This window comes from Macrobrachium nipponense, chromosome 1, assembly GCF_015104395.2.
Source record: "Macrobrachium nipponense isolate FS-2020 chromosome 1, ASM1510439v2, whole genome shotgun sequence".
In the NCBI taxonomy this organism is placed as follows: Eukaryota; Metazoa; Arthropoda; class Malacostraca; order Decapoda; family Palaemonidae; genus Macrobrachium; species Macrobrachium nipponense.
The window spans coordinates 213,719,524-213,727,994 of NC_087200.1; positions in this window are offsets into that span (position 1 = coordinate 213,719,524).

Below are 8,471 nucleotides of genomic sequence, written 5' to 3' on the forward strand. Positions count from 1 at the left end.
CAAACACAGGAGATTCCCATATACAAACACACGCACACACACACATATATAATTTTATATAGACTTCAGGAGGGTCCATGATACACATGTTGTTTAAAAAGGCCATGTTATTAACAGCAAAGAAACGTTTCGCACTACTCAGTGCATCAATCAGTCTGTCAAAGGTAAAAGACAATAAAATACATTATTACTAAAAACAGGAATTCAAAAAAGGTAATTAAAATTTACAAGTTAAAACAATAAAAAGTAAAAGAGTATAAAAAGTACATAAAACAGAAAACAAAAAGAGACTACCAAAAACACCAACCATCTATAAGCAGGAGAGAAGAGGGAATGACATACAATGACGTCCAAGGCCAGACGACAACTATGCCAGATACAAAGTTCGTGAGGAAGTATTACTATTGAGAGAGGGAACCAGTCTTTTAATATATAACGATTCTAAAGTTGTTAAGTGATCTGGGTCCCATTACATAACCAATTATTGAAAAGTGTTGTTTCAGGACTTCGGTTTTACATAATGCGGCATGATTTCTAATATTAGAAAATTCTGGCTGCTTAATTCTTTGGCCAGTGCGAAAGCTAAAACCCAAATGGCTGCAATATCTGACCTGCAGTAACCTCCGTGTCGATCCAACGTAAGAGCCCGGACATCCAGGGCATGGATCGACACGGAGGTTACTGCAGGTCAGATATTGCAACCATTTGGGTTTTAGCTTTCGCACTGGCCAAAGAATTAAGCAGCCAGAATTTTCTAATATTAGAAATCATGCCGCATTATGTAAAACCGAAGTCCTGAAACAACACTTTTCAATAATTGGTTATGTAAGGGACCCAGATCACTTAACAACTTTAGAATCGTTATATATTAAAAGGACTGGGTTCCCTCTCTCAATAGTAATACTTCCTCAGGAACTTTGTATCTGGCATAGTTGTCGTCTGGCCTTGGACGTCATTGTATGTCATTCCCTCTTCTCTCCTGCTTATAGATGGTTGGTGTTTTTTGGTAGTCTCTTTTTGTTTTCTGTTTTATGTACTTTTTATACTTTTCTTTTACTTTTTAATTGTTTTAACTTGTAAATTTTAATTACCTTTTGAATTCCTTTTTATGTTAATAATGTATTTTATTGTCTTTTACCTTTGACAGACTGATGATGCACTGAGTAGTGCGAAACGTTTCTTTGCTGTTAATAAACATGGCCTTTTTAAACAACATGTGTATCATGGACCCTCCTGAAGTCTATATATCTTGCTGACTGGAATATTATAATATATATATATATATATATATATATATATATATATATATATATAGATATATATATATATATGTATATATATATATATATATATATATATATATATATATATATATATATATATATATATATATATATATATATACATATATATATATATATATATATATATATATATATATATATATATATATATATATATATATATATATATATATATATATATATATATATATATATTATATATATATATATATATATATATATATATATATATATATATATATATATATATATATATATATATATATATATATATATATATATATATATATATATATATATATATATATATATATATATATATATATATATATATATATATATATATATATATATATATATATATATATATATATATATATATATATATATATATATATATATATATATATATATATATATATATATATATATATATATATATATATATATATATATAATATATATATATATATGTACGACCATTTCCTGGATCCATAGACAGTTTTAGGGTAATGAGTTTTATTATTGTAACGATAACAATAACCATTATAAAAAACACCAGGTTACAGTAATAATAATAATAGTAATAATGATGATAATAATATTCTGACTTCATACACTCCATTCAAATACACCTACACTGATAATAACCACTTATACACACAGATGGTCATAAACCTTACTTAACATTTCAATTTTATGCTCCCTGTAAACATCTTACCTAATAGGATATCCTAAATCTTGGGGAGAGAGAGAGAGAGAGAGAGAGAGAGAGAGAGAGAGAGAGAGAGAGAGAGAGAGAGAGTCAATCGTTATGGGCTTTGCGTATTGAGACACAATGAGGGGTACAAACCTTAATGAGTTTCTACCTCTAATAATGAATTTGATGATGGGAAGACAGAGAGGAGAGCGCCTAAGTAAACCTCAGGCAAGGATTGATATTTGCCTTTTCAAAGAAACTAAAAGAGTACGTATATGTATACGGTAGTATATGTATATGTATATGTACGTATATGTATATGTGTAAATGTTTGTTTGTGTGCATGTTTGTATACATACATGTATCTGAAATTGAACTGTTTCCTTTAATATCCATTAGGAAGCATAATGTCCCAGTCATGTAATTGCAATAACCACAGTTCGCAAATTTTCACAATATCATTTGCCGCCATTCGGTCAGATCGTACAAATCAGGAATCCGATTAATGGCTACAACTTCCGTGGAATGTTTTTCATTGATATCCTAACGATTATGATGACATTTTTTCCTAGTTCATTAATTATGCTTTTGTAACAAATTTCGTTATTTATTTGCATTTTGTTTCATTAATCCTGCGTTATTCAGGCACACTTCTAATATAGACTTAAATATATACATTGTTATTTCATAAAAAAATTTAAAATGTCATTCTTAGAAGTAGTTAGATTTCGTTCATTGAAAAATGATATAACGTTTTCTATTGTACATGGAATTGTATAAACAAGCCATGAATGAATATACAAAAGTGAAAAGACCAAAAGAAGGCAACCAAGTGCCTTTTTCTGACCCGGGCCTGTAGAGAGCTGGGGGTTTAATTAAAGAGGATATGAGAAAGGTTCGTCTCTACCAAAAAGAATGATCAGATTTACCATTTAAGGTAAGACATGTTGCCAGAAAAGTGCAATGAAATGAGGATTCTAGTGACAGGATTACGAATACCGAATGGGGTAGAAGACGAAAAGAATCAGAGCGGAGAAAACGAAATTCAGTTCAGTACAGAAAAGTAAAGGACTATTAAGTAACTTTATTAAAATCATTTCAAATATTAACTTTTTATGAGTAAAAGTTCTAACCTATGATTAAGTTCCAAAGTGTCAAAGTAAAATAAAAAAACAAATAGCTTGATCAAAATTAACAACTGGCCTCTGAAGTAAAGTTGCATGAAAAATAATGAAATCTGAATTAAAAAAAATATCCTTTCGCCTTATCCAGAAAAATGAAAATATGGGAAAACGTGATTTCATGGAGTTTACCTCCACACGAATATCGGGAAACTCACTTTTTCACTATCAGATTACGTTATTATCTCTCTCTCTCTCTCTCTCTCTCTCTCTCTCTCTCTCTCTCTCGCTATATATATATATATATATATATATATATATATATATATATCTATATATATATATATATATATATATATATATATATATATATATATATATATATATATATATATATATATATATATATACCTATATCATATATATACTATATATATATATATCTATATATATATATATATATATATATATATATATATATATATATATATATATATCTATATATATATATATATATATAGATATAAAGATATAAGAGTCATATCACATTTCCGTGATTCATATACATATATCGAGCTACAATGTCCTTTAATATCTAATTCGCTCTACCTCGGAATTAATATATTTTCATATATGCTTAACCGAAGGGGAATTTTTTCTCGATAATAGATTTGCCTGGACCAGGGCGCGAACCTATGGATCCTTTCAAACCCAGGAACGTCAGTGAAGCTTTTCCTACTACACCACCGCGAGAGGTGGTGTAGTAGGAAAAGCTTCACTGACGTTCCTGGGTTTGAAAGGATCCATAGGTTCGCGACCTGGTCCAGGCAAATCTATTATCGAGAAAAAATTCCCCTTCGGTTAAGCATATATGAAAATATATTAATTCCGAGGTAGAGCGAATTAGATATTAAAGGACATTGTAGCTCGATATATAATATATAATATATATATATATATATATATATATATATATATATATATATTATATATTATATATATATATATATATATCTATATATATATATATATATATATATATATATATATATACCCCTATATATATATATATATATAGAATATATATATATATATATATATTATATATATTTTATATATATATATATATATATATATATATATATACTCTATATATATATATATATATATATTATATTATATATATATCGTTCAGTGCTCGTTGCCTTGAATATTACGATATAACTAAAATACGTAAATTATTTAAAAATAATTAAGAATGATCACAATTATATAAGTATAGGCTTAATTATATAATTACCTCTGTTAACTCTAGCGATCAATTAAGATCAAAAGATTGCGCAAAATTGCAAGACAGCCAATTATGTTATCTACTTAAACTTTATTTTCTAATGGTTTTATCTCAAGTATATTTCATTCTTCATACCTACTAGAAAGAACCTTCGTTAGCCACCTTATATAATTATATTACACCTGCAAATCTTTTGTCACCAAAATACTGACCATAACATCCACTTAAATCGTATTTTTGGCAAATCCAATCATAAAATGTATTCCTTTCTTCAAACACTCTTGAAAGAGCTTGCGCCAGACACTTGTTCGGTTACTGGAAGTTTGGAGTTTACCTTGGCTGCATCAGTGGATGTGTCCACCGAAGTTCGTGTAATCATTCAGCTGTTTGTCGAGTCTACAAATCCCTGTTTTGGTGTTTGAGGAAGCCAGGAGAGGGAGGGTTGTCAAGCGGACTACAACTGGATTTTCCGCTCCTGGTCAAGAAGTGAAGTTCGTACTTTTTGAAAATTGGATTGGAATAAACATATTTTCTGTTATTCTTCGACATGAAAGACCTTACGTTGAAGAAGGTAAGTTGATGGCAAATATTCATCTCGTACTTTTCCGCTCTCTCTCTCTCTCTCTCTCTCTCTCTCTCTCTCTCTCTCTTTTTTAACTAGTCATAAAATGTATTAGGATGGGCCTTAGTCGTCTAGTTAAGGATATGCATTGCAACCTACTTCTACCTACATAATTATATATATTTTATTCTTAAATGCATAACAGATTTAAAATTAAATATTCTATATGATCAACTAATGATAACCCTGAATTCATTCGGAAGTTTTGTGCTAATTTATATAACATAATTTTTTATTATTATTAATTTTATTTTTGTTGTTGTTATGATCATTAACACAAGAGGTAGAAAAAACTTTATTGTGTAATTTATAGGGATTTGTCTTTTTATTGCAGAATTTTACAATTAAATTACTATGGCTAAGTTGTTTCTGGAATTATAATGAGTTAAAAGCCACAATAATATACATATCTGATGAAGACTGTTGTGCAAACAGTCGGAAGTTCCCTGTTTTTCAACTTCTTTTTTTAATAGTCTCATGTCCATTATTTTGGCTTTTAACTTATTATCTCCGGTGTCAGGGCATTGTGATGAATCACAAAAAACAAAGTCTAACGTTATACCTTTATCATGAAGCTTTCGCTCTTGACTTCAAGATGTTCCGACTGTGTTGTTGTATATCTGTTGCTGGGTTCTTCATCCCGGTAAAGAAACTGTCAGTTCCCGAATATCTTAACGATGGCTGCGAAAATATGCAGTAGGAAGCTATATTTACTGAAACTCAGAGAATATGCAAAGAAAATTCTTTACAGGAAACAAATGTGTAACTAACGAAGAAAAGTTAGAACATTCGCGTTGCAGTAAATGTGTGTCAAAAAAAAAAAAAACTTAAAAAATTGCCTTTATGAAATATTGAGCTTTGAAACTCCCATATTTTTCTGTCAGCATTTACGTCAAAGTTGCCAATGTCGGAGACCGATTGAAGAGGCGTCACATAAACTAGGAAAAAAATGTCACACGGTCGACATCACTTCGAAAGGACATAAAAACACTGGAACTGCAATGGAGACCAGAAGTTGGAAAATATGGGAGGGACAAAACGAATCTTTTCTGTTTTATGGATTTAGGACAGAACTGGAGCGAATATTCGCGTACACATGATACAAAAAGCAATTAATATGCATTTTTGATCTATTTATTTGTTAATTTATTACCTTAATTGTATGTTTATTAAATGATTTTTCTTTCTGTATTTCTCATTACCTTCTGTTACTTCTCTCTAATGAACACCATATTCTTTGGAAGCTTGAATGTTCTTTATGAATAGGTTGACATGTTCTTTATGAATAGGGGTCATCTGAATAATCATATTGATAAATTCTGATAGAAAAAAAGGAACTTACAGCAAATATGAATAAAAAGGGAAAAATAAAATAAAATGACTGGTAATTTGAGAAACGGCTGTAAATAAGCAAATGAAAACAACCTGAGCTCAAACTGGAATGTAAGTGAAATATAGAAGAAATTATAATAATAAAAAAGTATCTTGTATTGCAAGATATAGAGTAAAGAATGATAGCCAAAACGTTTCTTTCTTATCTTACTTTATATCTTCAGCTGAAAACCCTTATGGACAGGGTCGGAAGACTATAAACCCAAGAGGGCTCTAAAGGGAAATCAGTCAGCCTGCAGAGAAGAATCATTTATGGGAAATTTATATAAATAAATATATAAACATGCGGTAATAGACAGTGAAAGCGACGCACCTGAATTCAAGAGACGTCAGCAGAAGGCAGGAATGAATTTGCTTAAACATTTGGATATCAGAAGACCCAACGACTTAACCAGGCAAACCAATCCACAGATATCTGACCACTCTCAAAGTAGGTCGAAGATTTGTGAGAGGAGAATTGACAGCAGATAGAATGAATGTGGCAATGATAGCTGTCTTCTCTTTTCTCAGGAGCTATCCATTTCCAGTTCGGGAGAAATTACATGACATACAAACAAACAGAAAGACACCCTCATGCATATTTCTTATTTTTTGCTACCAGATGCCTTGGAGTTTTTTGCTTATTTATTTATTTTTAAGTGCATTTATTTATTTTTAAGTGCATAGCTCACTGGAAGAGCAACTGGTTGTTCTCAAATATTCCAAACCAGGAGAAATCAAGAAAAAGTAGCAGATGAAAAATTAAGCAATATAACCTCATTAATGTGATAGAGAGGTTATATGCTTTAGAAGAAAAAATTATACGCAAGTAGAAACTTGACTTTGGAAAGAAAGAAACCCACATGAATTTTTTTCATACTTAATGAGTGTAAAAAGTGTAAGCATGACCAGTTCCCTTACTGGAGTTATTAAATGACACTGAAAGGATAAGTTGATCTTTGCAAAGACATGTCCAAGGCAGCACCTGGATTAATTACACCTTCAAAGAGCGTAGTGGTGATTAGGAAAAATCTATTGAAAATCTCTGCATGTCTTTATACCCTTGCTAGAAAGAGGTTTGTTTGTTTGTGTGTGTGTGTGTGTGTGTGAGAGAAAGTTGAGTCTTAGCAGCTCATGCAAAAAGTCCACCCTTCCTGCTGAGACTTTTCTTTTGATTCCGCTATTTTCAATGATTCGCGGAATTTCCTGTTCCCCTTTGTCAGTTCTCACGATTCTATTTCAGCTTTTGCGTTTGTGCAAAACATTAGTGAACGCAGTAATGGAGATCAATGAGGAATGTTCGCGGGAAGAGTTTCAAAAATGTTTATTATCGTAGATTTTTCTCTCTCTTATACTTGCGCTTTTTCATGAATATAAACTGCGGTTTTAATGATTTGTAGTCTGATATCGTAATATAATTTACTTACATTTTATCTACTTATCTATTAGTTTGTTAATTCATTCTATCATATCTAGTTGATCTCTTCTTTCTGTATTTCCTATTACCTTCTGTTACTGTTTTTAAACGAACACCAAGTTCTTTGGAAGCTTGAATTTCAAGGCAATGGCCCCTTTGGTGGGCTTGTTCTATATGAATAAGTTTCATCTTTATATCAATTATGTCAGAAAACATGGTAATATATCCACAAATATTTCAGGATTAAGTACACGTTACTAAAACAGTCGAGCATATGCATAATTTCCACGCGTTAATTGTGTTACAAGCTTGTCTGAATTGCAGAAGCAACCTTTGTCGACGTGTCCTGGGTGGAGAAGCTTCATTTTTAAACTGACATGATCCTCATATCGGGATAAGCCTGGCATGAGTTAATGAAGTGTGAAGTATTGTACACGGACTTTACTACCGAATTTGCCCGGCTGTAAAAATGTCCGCCTACGAGCTATTTCGTTTGCAGACGAGATGATTAAGGGGGAATTGAATGCGCCACTCCGGAGTAAAAAATTATTACCTAACAAACTCCTATTCAATGTCTACCGCATAGAACGATGTTAGAATCGAAGGTCAGAAGGTTCAGATGTCCCAACTCGAACGATGTTGTCA